General features: G+C 30.0%; 1 long non-coding RNA gene across 1 annotated transcript; it reads left to right on the plus strand.

Annotated features, from left to right (window-relative positions):
* Nucleotides 1–12,848: 12,848 nt before the first annotated feature.
* LOC127702444 (uncharacterized) lies at nucleotides 12,849–14,050 on the plus strand. The gene is made up of 3 exons (XR_007982431.1): nucleotides 12,849–12,917; nucleotides 13,278–13,341; nucleotides 13,598–14,050. It is a non-coding gene; the product is annotated as an uncharacterized LOC127702444 (long non-coding RNA).
* Nucleotides 14,051–14,417: the final 367 nt, after the last annotated feature.

Genomic DNA, 14,417 nt, shown 5'->3' on the forward strand with positions numbered 1-14,417 from the left:
TTCAATGGTGTTAATATGTCCTTTGATTGAGTTAAGCTATTTCAGTTGATATTTTATAGTGTGTCTTTCTATGTTGTGATGTTACACTATTGTTTCAGAAAAAGGGTGAAGGTTTGGTACCATTAAAACGTTTAAACACGCTGCATTTGTTTGCACCTGTCCTAAGTCAGGAATCTGATGTTCAGTAGTTGTCGTTTGTTGATGTGGTTCATAAGTGTTTCTCGTTTCTCGTTTTTTATATAGATTAGACCGTTGGTTTTCCCGTTTGAATGGTTTTACACTAGTAATTTTTTGGGGCCCTTTATAGCTTACTGTTCGGTGTGAGCCAAGGCTCCGTGTTGAAGACCGTACTGTGACCTATAATGGTTTACTTTTATAAATTTTTACTTGGATGGAGAGTTGTCTCATTCGCACTCATACCACATCTTCTTATATCTATAGACTCAGAGTATATACAGTCAGGACAAAAGTGAGTTCCCACTGAAAAAATGTCCTATCATTTCAACTAAAATCAATATTTTTCAAAGAAATTGTACTTTCAGTAGCTATTTAAAATGCCACAAAGGTCAGTAAAAGACATTTAATTAAACAAGGAGGTTATAAACACCATCTCCTTGAGTTTACTAATATAATAAATTGGGACCATGGTATCTATTTGGAAAGCTTACTATATGTAATTTCCTTTGGTTTTAGTTCATCATAATCATTTGTCAAAGTTGGCTGTGTTTAAGCAACAAATGTAATTTTCCTTTTCAAAATCTAAGGACTATGGGTAATCTCATTGGTTGTACGCCAAAAAAAAAACCAACGTTATATCATTGATTAATTTCCATTTTTAAGATTTTTTTAAACCAATCATAATATTTTTGTGTGTGCTTTTGAAAATATTACAGCAAATTGATCACAGGAAAACCAGTGCAGCTGAAAAAGGCATATATATATGGAAAAGTAAATTGAATTTTGTATTTCAGAGAATTTAAAAGACTATCCACAACATTCTCATTTTGATGAATTGTTAAACCACAGAAACTTAAAGAAGACCTACAGAAAACCTAGGCTGTATAGTATATACAACAATATAAAAGAATCGGCCAGTTGCGTTCATCTATAAGGTTTGTATTGGTTGAATATTACATTTCCCTTCATCAATTTTCAACATTAAAATGATTTTTTTTTTTAAGTACAATATTAATTACCTTGCTTATTAAAAAGGCTTTGAAAGGCATAAACATGTTGAAAATATGCTGCATAGCCCTGCATTTTGAACTTTGTAGAGAATAATAGTGCATATGAACTTAAGATTCCAGGATATGATTTTTATCTCGCTTGTCAGAGTAAAAAAGCGAGACATAGGTATGCTGTTTTCGGCGGCGTCGACGTCAACAATGTATTAGTTTGTGATAAGGTCTAGTTTATGGGGAACCACTAGTGGTAGGTTAATGATAATAAGTCTGCAGTTGTGTAAGCATTGGCATATCTCATTTCCATGGAGACTATTTGGCCCTGCCCCCTTAGTTATGGTCTTTTGACTTTGTAATTTTTGCTTAGTTTTCATGTATTAGTTTGTGATTAGGTTAGTTAATGGGGAACCACTAGTGGTAGGTTAATGATAATAGGTCTGCAGTTGTATAAGCAATGACATATCTCATTTCCATGGAGATTATTTGGCCCTGCCCCCTCAGTCATGGTCTATTGATTTTGAAACTTTTGCTTAGTTTTCATGTATTAGTTTGAGATTAGGTCTGTTTATGGGGAACCACTAGTGGTAGGTCAATGATTTTTGCTTAGTTTACATGTATTAGTTTTTGTGAAGTTTGTTTAAAGGAAACTACTTATGATAAGTCAATGGTATTTGGTATGCAGTTGTATTAGCTTTGGTACATCTCATTTCCATGGAAATTGCCTTGTCATGTACCTTCAGTCAGGGTTCATTTACTTTGAATAATTGCAAAACTTACATGTTAAAGTGTTGCTATTTTAATTTTAACATTTGCATTATTGAAATTACAAAAAAGCGAGACATTTCTCTGTGATAACATTTTATTTACGAAACTTTATAGTAATTTTTTTTATCCTTAAAAGGAGTTCCTTTTGGAAATTGCATTGTCTATATTTACAGAGGTTCAACCTATAAGCTAACAAATCTGAACAGAAAGAAAAAAACAAATGACTGGGTTTGACAGTATAAATAATACTGGTATTAATAAGATGATGTGGTATGATTGCTATTGAGACAATTTCTGTTTATAAACAGCCATAGGTCATGGAACAATAATCAAAGTTAATGATACTTGCATGCAAAAAAAATTTTGATCGGTTATTTTTACAGGACAAATTAATATCTTTTTGAGATAAATATACATGTACTGTAAATTCAGAAATTGTTGCGTGCATTTATTATTGCGAATTTGTCATTTAAGACTAAAATGCAATTTAATTTTTTGTGATATTGAGAAAATCCTGTATAATAAAAACATTGGAATAATTTCTAAATTTACAGTATTAGAATTTAAGTGAAAGATAGCAATGATTAAAGGAGATGCATCAAAGAAAACACATGACCATGATGACTGTCTTAGATTGAAATTTTTTAAAGAACCAGAAATAATATAAGTTTCCACCCTTTCAAATATTATATACAAAACCGATATTTTTCAGGAACCCAAAAATTGAGCAATGACCTTGAAGAGTAAGCAATGTGTACAGTAAGATATCCATCTTTGTAGTTACCAAAGAGTGTGGTAAGAACCTCGTCTATAATTATACATGGTAAGTATTTTTTTGTTGGTTAAAAATTATGCATCAGGACACTATAATTTTTCTCTTAGATCCTCATTAGGAAAAAAGGGGATGCAGGTATACATCAATGAAGCAGCAACCCAACGAAAGTATTTTTTTCATATCTCAAAGCCCACCCTTAGAAATGAATTGAAGAATGCTCAAATTTTTAGACCTGTTGATATGAAAACTTGTGCAATGCCTAAATCAAACTACATAATTTCAAGCAGAATTATTTTTTTGAACGGCTTCAAAGTTTAGATTTGCTAATTTATGTTCTTTTAAACAAAACTACCAGATGCAACTAAACATTTTTGAAAATCTATGAGATGACACCAAGAGAAAAAATTCAATCCTGTTATTTTTTTAAATACTTTATCATTGGCCTTTAACATTGTTAATTTATCAATTGCTCTGGTACTTTAATTTATTCAAATTTTTACAAGTGAATGGAAGTTGTTTTGATGAAAATCACCTTTTATCAATGGGAGGTAACTTTGATAGCTCTTTCTTATGTGTTTTTAAATGAAGCAAAATTTCATTTTTAAAAGAAACTGAATTTCTTCTCTCAATTGTTCCTATTTGTAATGTCTTTTATATTCATAATTGATAACTGAAGATAAAGAATTACAGAAATTGGTTATATAACATAACCCTTTGCCATGCTTACATCAACACATTTTTTTTTTCATTTTCCACAAAAATAAGGCAGTGATGTAGGATGTCATTCTAACAAAACATCACAGCATGGAGACCCACATCATCACACTAACATGTCAAAAGTGTATCCTACTTCATAATGCAAATATTATTTAATAATGTTAATATACAAGTTTGTGAAAAAGAATTTTTATTTAAAAGATTTTACTCATTTCTACTCTGTAGAGACTTTTTCACCAGCACTTTGACTGATGCACAGAGACTTCTGACAAATAAGTACTGGTACTCAATAGAGTTGAATGCACTATTGGCGACCGGGTTTGAGGACGTGGAAAGCACTATTATTGTTGGTAGTTTTAAGTGCTTTGATCTCTTTGATGATGTCTCGCATAGAAACATATGTTCCTTAGTTTCATATAAATGTTCAGTGCATTATAACTGCCAGACATCTGATTGACTTTGACTGTAGACTTATTTTTAGTGTCTGCAGAGTTTAAATGAGTTTGATTAAAACCCAGCTTATCTATTCCAAGTGTTGAGAAGATTTGATTTCAATATTCCATTAATTTATATTTTTTACTTTTGATAGCAAGGCTGAGGGTTTATGCAATAGAGTAAACTTTTTTGGACAAAGAGGTTGTCACTGTTCCTCAACAAAAAATTAACAAACAAATTTGTAAAGCTAAGCTAGAGACACGCTTAGGAAAGACTATCTTTTTCTTTGAGGTTGAAATGGTTATAAAAATTGTTTAATTATATTGTGTATTTTAGCCAGCTTCCACTCTTTTTTTAAAGTTTGAAAAAAAAAAACATTTAAAATATTTATCCCTTAAAGGGTAACAGGATTTTTTTTTAAACATTAATTAAAATGAAATAATGAAGTAATAATTTGATTTAAGCAGCCACTTGGGTAAATTTTGTAAAATTGAGCTTAAAAACATAGCTGATATATTATTGTTTTCCAAGACGAAAATTGAACCTCATTTTGGTCTGTATTGCATGCAACATTTAATTTGACCAATAGTAGTGGATGGTTGCACATATGTACAGCATGGTCAGATCTTTAAAGTAAAGAAATGTCAAAATTTAATAAAAAGGAAGCAACCACAAAAAACAGCATCCCTGACTAATTTGGTCCCCATAAAATATTCTTTCACAGGTAAAACTAAAATTTTTATGCTTCCATTTTTGACTAGCTTGAGAGAAATTTTCTTCGAAAGTAAAAATCTTATATTATTTTTTGACAGCAGTCTTATTCCCTGCAAATTTTATGGTAAAGTGAGGTAAAAAAAACTTTGAAAAAAAATAAGTTTCTATGAAGGTTTAAAGTTACTTAAAAGAACTAAAAAAAAGGTTGTTTTATATATAATAATCTTCTTTTTTTTTTTATATGTTTATGTGTAATGCATATTGTATACTTATTGACTGTGTATGAATGTAGTAGTAAGTTTATTGTCCCTCATGGTGCAACTATTGTCCTGAGGCGTAGCCGAGGGCAATAGTTGTATCTGAGGGGACAATAAACTTACTTTTCCACAAATATCCAGTCTGTAAGTGTTTTATTATATCAAAAAAAGACAACAGACAATAAATGGCTGTGATAAATCAACTATCGTAATATATAAAGCAGAAACCCAACCATAAAGTTTACTTCATAAATATTCTGAAATGCTAAGGCTACATCTTGCACTGACGTCAACCCTAGATACAATAGGTAAAAAATTACTCTCCCCGGTATTTTCAAAATCCTCCATTATAGCTGCAATGGAAATCCCGCGAAATATAATGAAGCTTGCAGTCAAGTAGTTTCAACAAGGTCCAATAGTCGGAAACTATTGACCGGTCCAATAGTTCAAAGCTTGTAAGTCAAAATATGGTGTACTTATTTTATATAGAAAATGATAATTGAGGTATAATAAATATTTATATTTCATTTCAGGGGGCAAAGTTACGTCAAAGAATTGAAATAAGGTTGGTTGATCCATTTTATTTTATGTTTTTATGTGTAATGTATTTCTATTTCATTTTAAGGTTTACCACAGACATTTAATTTATGAATTTTACTTTTGTTACAGATGCAGCTGGGAGGATGTTTCAGTCATAGACCTTGGATAGACTCCGTTGTAGCAGACTAGGGAGAGTAGCATATAGTTCTCGTAACGCTATACAATAGTAACAAGATCATTCTACTCTGAGATTGTTAAAGGGCCTGTTTGATAGAAGTGACGCCAGCGTTCTCCAACACTACTAATTTATGAATTTTATTTTTGTTACAGATGCAGCTGGGAGGATGTTTCAGTCATAGACCTTGGATAGACTCCGTTGTAGCAGACTAGGGAGAGTAGCATATAGTTCTCGTAACGCTATACAATAGTAACCAGATCATTCTACTCTGAGATTGTTAAAGGGCCTGTTTGATAGAAGTGACGCCAACATTCCCCAACACTACTAATTTGTAAATTTTATGTTTGTTACAGATGGGGACCAGAGGCAGATTCAGTCATAAACCTTGAATATGGCTTATTAGAGATCTGCTTCGATGGAATTGACAACAATTTTCTCAAACACATCACTAATCTTTATTATCTGTTTCCATTACAGAGTTTATACAGAGAATATAGGTATACCGTATTTTTAATTTTTTTTTTGTCCTATGTTTGTAAGTTTGTCATAAAGAAATAATATGTGGTATTAATGTCAATGGGATAAAACACACAGAAGAAAATAAGTTAAATACCTTTATAAGTATAGATGAAGAAAGACAGACTACCCCATAACCAAAAGAAAGGACAGACAAAAATATACAAAACAATACACAAACTAAAAAATGTACAACAACCCAATCAAAGACCAAGGATGAACTCAGGTGATCCAGGAAGTTGGAACCAAAAGAAATGACAGACAAAAGTCTACAAAACACTAAACTGAAAACTAAAAATGTACAACATCAAGCCAACCAGAGACCAGGGGATGAACTCAGGTGACCCAGGACAGAAGTACTACTAGGATGGGTTTTTTACTACCAGGACAGGACAGAAGTGGGTAAGTAATTGATATGTTAACAAATTTACAAATTGACAAAGTCAAGGGTGTTTTTTTCATTCATTCTTTCTTCAATTCTAAATTTTAAATGTGACAAGATAAAGATGGCACATAATTTTCAAATATAGTTTTTTAGAATGATTATTCTTGTTTGTTATTTTGAAGTATCTTCATGTTTGACAAAATTTTAACTTCAATTTAACTTAAAAAAAATATGCTCCAAAATTTATTAAATTGATACACCTTTTTTTCACAGAAAATATTGGTTATCTATTTTAACATTCATGTGAGTCAAGTTAAGATAATGATGACTCAGTCTTACTCCATGAAAACACTGGTATCTTGCATTATGAGGGGCTTTAGCAAGGGGTGCTACCAAAATTTGTGTAAAAGAATAAAGCTTTCACTCACTGAGTCAGAAAAAATACACATTAATTCCAGAGTTCTGATAAGGGTGAATCAAAATTCCAACAAAAAATAAAGTCCTTTTACTGAATTCCCTTTGGCTTCAAAAATAAATAACCTTGAAGTCTGTAAAAAATCCTTATGCCCCTCCATGATGATAGAAAATTTAAAAATTTCACTGTGTGAAGGGGAGGTAACTCATATGAAATGAATTTACAAATTTGAAAGAATTTAAACTACATGATCCAATTGAGCTATACATTTGTAAAGTAAGACCCAGGGACCATGCTAACAGAAGCCATTTGTGTATATTATTTTACATTAGGGAAGTTGAGTCAGTACAATGTGTGGATACAGCCATTTGGAAAAGGGGGGTTCCAAACCTAGGAACACCATGAAACTTTAACATATTAAAAAAAAAGAGGAATCAGAATAAAAGGAGGGATTCCAACCCCCAGACTCAAAATTTAGATATTTAAGTGAAGTATTTATCAATTGAAAAAATATGACTGGGTTCAGATTATTTAAATTTCATATTTTTACTCTTAATATGTACCGGTATTTAGAACAAAATTTGAATGCAGTAATTTTTTAAATATCTCAACTTTTGATGATTGGAAAATGCACACATTTACTTCTACTACTACTCCTATGTGGTTAATCTGCAGGCGAAATTTCTATAACACAGATGTGCTGTGTGTGTCATCCAGTACACCCCAAGTTAAAAATACTTTAATTCTGAATTAGTTATTTTTATATGAAAAAGTCTTCTTTTATATTTGTTATAAATATTCACCATTAAAATTTCTAATATTTCTGAAGGATTATGATTAGCAATTTTTAATTGTGAAAGTTTTCATGTTATTTATTACAACAGTAGCCAAATGATCATTTGATCCATGATAGCCAAGTACCTGTACTCAAAACATGTCTATCTTTTCTTCTTGAATGCAGTAAAAGATTTGTCCATAATTTTCAATAGTTAAATTATGCATCTATTATTGATGTGCAACAACATAAGAAGCAAAATATAGAAGTTGGAGATTAACCCAGGGTATAACGCCTTCTTTATATTTGGGGTGTTAATTTAATATTAAAGGTATCAATACAGAGATGATGATAGTTGCAATAACTTCAGATGAGGTTTATCCTGGTTATGATTAATTTCTCTGTATTTTCACCACTACAGACTGTCGTTTGATCCAACGATTTTAACATTTTTTTTAACATTGTCTTAAAGGTCTATCAGTGCTTTTTTTGTGGTGAAAAAAAAGTAAAATCACAAAAATACTGAACGCTGAGGAAAAGTCAAAAGGGAAAGTCCCTAATCAAATGGCAAAATCAAAAGATAATGAGTAAATGCATTTTTTTTTGGTTCTTCGTTAAAAAAAAAAGATGTCATTTAAATTAAAATTTCAGATTTATAATGAAAATTTTCCTAAGACATTTAAATTAAAATTTAAGATTTATAGTGAAATAATAATTTTCCTAAAATTTTTACATTTTCAAAGCATTGTAGTTGTCAGATTAAAGAATAACATAGTACTTGATATTGATTTAAACTCATAGTCTAGTGCATGCAAAGTTCAGAAGCAAAACATTCTTTATCTTCAGAGTTTTGGTGTAGACTTAATAAATATCAAATGATCATTTCAGAAATACATTATGCTTGGAGCGCTGCATGTCTTTACTAACATATAACAAAGTTGCTTATTGGTGTTTAAGTAGTAGGGTTTGTTATATCTTCTGTTTGTTTCAGTTGTTCTTTGGATGGTTCTTTGGTTTTGAGGTATTTAGGGTGTGGTGTTTACCATTCGAAGGAATCTATATATGTAATTCTGAAATGAAAAATATTTGATATTTCTAGTCATAAAAAAAATAATCAAATGTTAGAGCATAAAGCTGCTTTGAACTTTGAATCTGTACGATTTTCTTACTTTCTTTAATTTCTTATTTTCAAAATTGAAAAGTAATATCTTCAATCAAAATCAAAATCTAAATTGTATTTGACATATGATGTATTGGAAATGGAAAACTAAATAACATATTCTCGTAAATTAAGTTGAATTCAGGGGAAGTGGAAAATGATCCCAAAAGTTTTTTAGATATACATTATCTTCTTCAAAATTGTTTCTGGGTATCTACATCTTTAAAGCACTGATCGCTATTAAGATAATAAAGAAGTAAAAATACATTTTTATAACAAGTCAAGCCATAACAAAAATTCTACCATACAAAAAAGAATTTGGATGTTTAATTTACATTTATTATAGAGTTATAAACATAATCGCAAAGGTTATTAATTCTTACATGACTGAAAGTTTGTACAAGTCTTAATATTTGGTGAACAATAATAAATTTCTATGATATATATATTATTATCACTATTTTACTGAATTTTCCTTTGATCTTACTGATAATTTTCTTTCTCAGCATAGTAGAAAGATATGGAAAGTATCTCTAGAAACTAAGGCTGCACGTGCCATTTTCAATGTAAATTTCAACTTCGTCATAAGCAAAATAGCGATAAACAGATTATCATTGGTCATCTCAACTTGATTGTTTTTCTCACTTTCACAGTACCGGCTCAAGGGAGAAAATCAATCTCGTTGAGATGACCAATGAAATTTACAATGATTTCCAATACCCTAAAAACTTCATTTTGAGTTATCTGAAACTATCATCATCTCCAAGTGAAGAGTTATATAACTTATCAATCCCATATCTTACAGTAGTTATCTCCCTTTGCTTCAAGCTTCTCAACCTTGGGTTAATTTTCAACTCTCACCTTCAACACTAGGTTTTCATCCACAGATTCCAGACATTTAATGATAACTTCATTATTATGAGACCATAATTGACAACTGGTATTAATGTTTTAATTTTACTTGTTAGTCCCATTTAACAATTGCTCATCGTAATTTGTAAAATCAAATTGTCTTGAGTTTAAGCATTTCTTTGTAAAAATTTCCTGTTTAATAGAAAATTAATCCTTTTAACTTCCCAAGCCATTCTGTGATCAATATATTAAAGGATAATTTTGTCCAGCTTCTTGAAACAATTTTTCTTTTTTGCAATCAAAAGTATTGACAGTGAGCAGGATCATTTCAAGATCACAAAAAAGGAGCTGAAAACTGGTCTATTGTATTCTATCTATCAAGTGTACATGAAAAGGAGTAGATTGTACAACACAAAAATTTCCAAATTTCAAATCATAAGTTTGTTGAAATAGAGCTCATTTTATACAATTTAGATCTTTTATTGAAAAAGGTATTAGACTGATCTTAACCCTATCATACAGTTTGAATTACAACATAAATTAATTTGCTCCTTGGTATCAAACCATTCTATCTTTTTCAAATTTGGTAATTACAATATAGGTAAAGCACTTGCCATCATAAAATACTTAAAAAAAATAAAATAAGTAAAACCCAATTATCAATAACTGACTGCAGCTATTCTTCATTGGATCCTTTTTGAAACTCATGGCCAGACAAAGAGTAATCTAAGAGCTTGACTCTCTAACAGGGATCCAACTTTAGCCTCATTAGTTCAAAGGAGTTTTCCATTAGTCCATAATAATTAAGAAATAATTGTTGCAAGCTATACTTTATTGTAGTTTTAACATGGGTAGGCATTATATACGTGATTATTTTTGCCTGAGCGATAGCTTACAATCAGTTCTGTTAACCAAGCAGTTTTAGATTTATATTAGACCCTGTTTCAGACTTTGGGGATTTAATCATTAAAATAGTTAAAGATAACCAGACTATTTTAGATTTAACTGGTTATCTGTTTTCTTTTTCCGGTAGCCAAAAAGAGCTGATTCCTGTAAGTCTGTATATTGGCTGCTTCTGGTTCTTATCCATTTAAGGAACCAATGATTCCGGAGAGTGCAGTAACCTTGCCTCAGTCCATTATTGTCAAGATATCAGTGATTTTCCTTTTTTTCTGACAAAAGTCATTGGAAGTAATCTTACATAAAACAAATTTTGATATAACCAATCAAAAATGCTATCATAAATAATCTGGGAACAAAAAATTTTACTTTTTCAATTGTAAATTTTGCTACTATTTTTCTTTCAAGTATAAAACTAAAGGAAAAAGTAAAAATCTATTTTATTGAAGTATTACGTGCCATTTGAGTTTTGAAATTAATTTAAATTATAAAGTATTGAAATTAATTTTTATTATAGAATCAGTATTATATCATTTCTTTGAGTTCTTAATTTTTTCTTTCTAAATTTTTTTATTAAATCTAAAGACTTCATACTTGATACATGTAATATCATTTTGCATCATATTTTTATTTTTTCATTTCAGCTTCTTTTTCTTGTACCACTGAAACTTCACAGAATAACTGCGTACATTTTGAAGTTGTGTACCTGCTTATATGAAATTGTTTGAGGAATTTCTCCCCATTTTTCCCTTAATTCTGATCTTGATGATTGTTTTCCAAAATTTTCAAAAATGGTACTGATTTTGTGTAATCAACTCCTGCAGTTTTCAATCTCAATCTTTTTAACTTCACACAATGATAGTACAAATATTTAAGTTGTCCACTTGGTACTATGGAATTGTTTGATAATTTTTTTCCTGACTTGGGAACTAAGTAATTTTTCATCAAAGGTAAAATAAATAGTTTTTAACCCATATCTTTTGGAATTCACAGAGAGTTTGCAAATCTATAGAGGCTTTTACAAATTTTGGGACTATACATGACTACTATGTACATGAGTAGTAAACCTTGAAAATGAGATATTTTTGATTAAACTATGCTTCAAAATATTTAAAAAATGTTGATTTACATGTATTTATTATACTATTACTACACTGTACTTTTTTTCTTACATTTGGATAAGTATTTTCATATCAGATGTCTGGTAACTTATATAAAAGCTATTATCTAGAGCTCTGTAAATAAAAAAAAATGTAAACATAGTTCTAAAATATACTTTTAATGAGTGGAAGAAATTGTGGGGTAAGAATACATTTCGTAAATTATCAAAGTACAAGTTACCTGTTTAAAAGCATGTCTGGTATTTTTACAGTACTTTTTAAATGAATTTAATAAATTATTTGTATTTTAAATTGAGAATTTCTTCAGTTTCCATGATTGGAAAAATAATGTGAGATGCCTTGGAATTCGAACATTCTGGTGACTATTGTACATTTTTTAATGTACAATGGAAAGGACATTTCATTACTTAGATAAAATGGATTCAGTGGACTGATTAGCAAAAAAAACTATGATGGAAAACCTTTGAAAGCAGTCAGGATGGCAGCTCCAAGGAAGATGGTCAAATAAATCTTCAACCAAGTCTGAGGCTTTACCAAGAAATTAAGAAGGCAAGTTTATTTAAGCCAATATTTGTATACATTTTCTAGAAATATTCGACAAGAAGTGCATATTAAGACAACACGCCAGCACCCTTCTGATCTTCTGCATGCAAAACACCATTGGTGTATTAATTTTAATAAGTTTTATAATTTAAGTTACCATTTCCTTGAACAAGATTTTCGATCAAAATATTTAAAACTTCAAGGGGAGACCAGTACAATTAACAGAAGATTTGTTCATTCAATGGGTCATATAACTGTTAAATTTGCACAGCACTTTTGTGCAGTTAAATTCCAAACAAAAACCTTTGACTTGTTTTATTTTTATTATGTCAAGTTTTTGTTTAGTCAGGTTAATAGTTACTCCTTGCTATAGATCAATGACATTTTGTATTTATTTGCATTTCTAACAAATTATCGAATTAATTAGCAATGTTGCTAATCATCAGATGTTTTTCATTTTCCGCTGCTAGGCGAGACATCTCTGTCAACAGTTTATCTTACAAACTTGTGTTGATACTATTGTGTACATTTTGTAAGAAATCAGAACATTATATAGTGACTTTATATTTATAGAGAAATGGATTTGTAAAATATATAATGTGTCTTTTTTAATTCTTTTTAGGTTCTTCTGTGATATGTTTTCATGGTGTGGGAATAAGACTTGGTGGTCTAATACAGCTAATACGAAGGTATGTACCAGTATGTTAGTCCTGTTTGGAAAAAAGAAAAAGTACTATAAAATGTATTTGGAAATAGCATGTGCTCTAAGCATGAAGGTTTGTAGGAGTTTGGTAAGAAGTCTTTGCTTTCTTTAATTGCCTTTAAAGGAGTAAATTTAATTATCTGATTTGATTATGTAAAAGTTTGTTGGGATGCTGGTTTGCTGTTCTCAACTTCTATTACAAATTTATAGACTTTTATTTAATTTGCCACTGGACATTTAGCAACCAACAATCAAATGAATCAATCATTCAAAATATGGAATATACATACAGTATATCAAAAATGATCCTTATAAACAATCTTGAATGACTAATTTTATTTTTCAGGTTAGCATCACAGCTTGTCTGTAAAGATTGAAGCTGGGAGTGGGCATTGGAGCTGACTTTTATGGTAAGAACCAATACAAAAAAAAAACAATATGTAAAAAAAGAAATATGTTAGACATCTACCATTGACTTGTTTTTCATCCTTTTCTGCTAATAAAGACTGGTAGTTAAAAAAATATATCAGCAAATCACTTTTAAACAAAGAGAAAGGTTTTATGAATCATGATTATAATGACCAGTTATTTATTATTTTGCATTTGATATTGTTTCAATTTTCAGATTTTGCCAATTACGTTTAATTCAGTATATTTCTTTTTCAGATAACTGTGGCTGCATAAAAGGGCTATGTGATTTTACTGTAACAGTAAAGAATGTAATTCAGACTATTTTTGTGTATGTTTGAGAAAATGTTTATAATTTTTACAAAAAGAAAAAAAAATTATGTACAGGTTCTCCATTTTCAACAAGATTGGAAGTTGTAGGTTAATAGGTCTTTGAAATTTCAAAAATTACTTTCCATTTTCTGTTCATACTCATGTCTAGGCAAAACACTTCCAGTAGTTTAAGAATGGAGAATCTAAAAAAAAAGAGAAGAAAAAAAAAAAGAAAAAAATGTTTAATTATTGAAATGTTTTTTTATTTTTGCAAATTGTAATATATTTTTTCACCTTTGTGTCATTTTTAGCTGAGTTTATAACGAAGGGTATATTATTTTAAGAATATTTTACAAGAAGCATAGTTGAAGAATATCTTGATGAAAGTAGATTGATTGATTTTTGCTATTTAACACCACTTTCAGCATGATTTGCTATACCTTGGCTGCCAGTTTTTATTTGTGGAGACAGCCTGGTGAAAACATCCCCTTCAACAGAGAAACTGGCAACGCTAGTCAATTAAGATTGACTTTTAACACACTTACAATGTGAGGGTTCAGAGTGTTGACAGGCTAGTGATACAGTAGTTGAACTACTTTGACCATTTAGCCACCATTACTCCATCCGCACTAAATATGTTATTGAAATGTGTTGAATATTTGTAATTTGATTTTTTTTTTTTTTGAATACCGGTATACTATTTATGTTTTTTTGTTATATATAACAAAGATGTGGAGTTCTAACAGGGTGAAATTTAGGTCAAAGG

This window comes from Mytilus californianus, unplaced genomic scaffold (genome assembly GCF_021869535.1).
Source record: "Mytilus californianus isolate M0D057914Y unplaced genomic scaffold, xbMytCali1.0.p SCAF_5, whole genome shotgun sequence".
Taxonomy (NCBI): Eukaryota; Metazoa; Mollusca; class Bivalvia; order Mytilida; family Mytilidae; genus Mytilus; species Mytilus californianus.